Genomic DNA, 1,366 nt, shown 5'->3' with positions numbered 1-1,366 from the left:
GCTGTGATTACAGTACGTGTCCCCCATTGCCAGGGACTTGAACCTTTGTACCCCTCCCACAGAGGGTCCTGCCTGTGTGTGTTCACCTGTCCATCTGCTCAGATGCTACCGTCCCTGACAAACACTGAACAACTCTCGATTTACTCAAGCAAGCTTCCTCAAATCCCGCTCCCAATGTCCAGCTGCTAGGGTTCCAGAGAGCGGGCTGGGGTTTACTGACTTGACTTCAGGTTGGAACTAAAGCCCAGCCGTGGAAGAATGAAAAGTTCCTCTTGATTCTGGGACTTCAGAGACGTGACCATCTCCTTGGGGGTGGTCCTGAACATTAAGCAACATTTGCTCCAATAACAAAGACTAATCATGCTGGTAATTTCTCACTGAGGCTGGGTGTGGGCACTTTGCTCTAATTTTTTTTCTCTTGGCCTACCGACCCTGGTTTTAATGACACCCACACACAGTTACAGAGACAGTAGTTGCTCTGCTGTTTTAAAGGTATCTGGTTTCAAGGTGGAATTGTACTCTTTTTGTTCTGATGGGTTTGTGTGTTCTGTCAGTTCCAGGTCTGGTGTAGTTTCCCCCATCCTTCCTCGTGCATTTCCTCTGTCAGTACCCACTGGACCCTGCCCTGGCCTGGCCTCCTGCTGCTCAAGGTCGGCCAGAGGTGCCCACTCCAACTGGCTAATGGGGTGGGCAAGGACACTCAGTACCCAGAGATCTTGTCTCCCTCCCACCCTCTGCCATTCGGTGTGGGGCAGGAAATGCACAGAGGAAGGCGAAGGGTTAGGAAATGTCACCGAGTTACTGATGATTCTTCATCGATCTCTGCTGTTTTGGATGTTTTTGATAAATGGAGACAAATTAAAAACTGAAACAGTGTCTGAGTTTGTGGCTGTGTTTTAATCTGCTGGAATAACATGGTGGGTGGCCCTCAGGACTGAGAGCAGCTCAGTGTTGGCAGCAGGTGGCTGGGGCACCAGGAGTACTTCATCTGTCAAGGGGGAGTACACATCCTGAACAAGGAAACAAGGGTGCACAGTGAGAGGCCATAGAGAACACCCTCTGGGCTGGTGGGGTCATATCCCCCTGACACCGCTCACACACACCTCTGTACTCTGCCCTCTGACACAATCCTTAACACCAGCCACCCCTCACCCTCTGGCACAGTCCCCTCCCTGTCACTGAAGGTGATGGTGGACTGAACGAGCCTGTAATGCTGTTTAATATCACAGGAGCCCGAAGGACACTCACGGGACGGTTTCAGCTGCAGAACTCTCTGGAAATATTTTGGGGGTAAAACCCCATTCTCATTCCCTGGCGTCAAAATCACCCGATTGGTGGAGAGATAAAAGGGGATTCCATCTGGAAG

The 1,366-nt window shown here is 51.0% G+C and overlaps 1 long non-coding RNA gene across 1 annotated transcript; it reads right to left on the bottom strand.

Moving 5' to 3' along the window:
- Positions 1-878: 878 nt before the first annotated feature.
- LOC122545811 lies at positions 879-1,355 on the bottom strand. The gene is made up of 2 exons (XR_006310601.1): positions 1,249-1,355; positions 879-1,010 (listed from the first exon to the last, which is right to left on the bottom strand). It is a non-coding gene; the product is annotated as an uncharacterized LOC122545811 (long non-coding RNA).
- Between the last annotated feature and the right edge of the window lie 11 nt (positions 1,356-1,366).

The sequence above is a fragment of the Chiloscyllium plagiosum genome, unplaced genomic scaffold, assembly GCF_004010195.1.
Source record: "Chiloscyllium plagiosum isolate BGI_BamShark_2017 unplaced genomic scaffold, ASM401019v2 scaf_66908, whole genome shotgun sequence".
Lineage (NCBI taxonomy): Eukaryota > Metazoa > Chordata > Chondrichthyes > Orectolobiformes > Hemiscylliidae > Chiloscyllium > Chiloscyllium plagiosum.
Note: the sequence above shows the minus strand (reverse complement) of the source record. Positions and strands in the feature narration are given on the sequence as shown.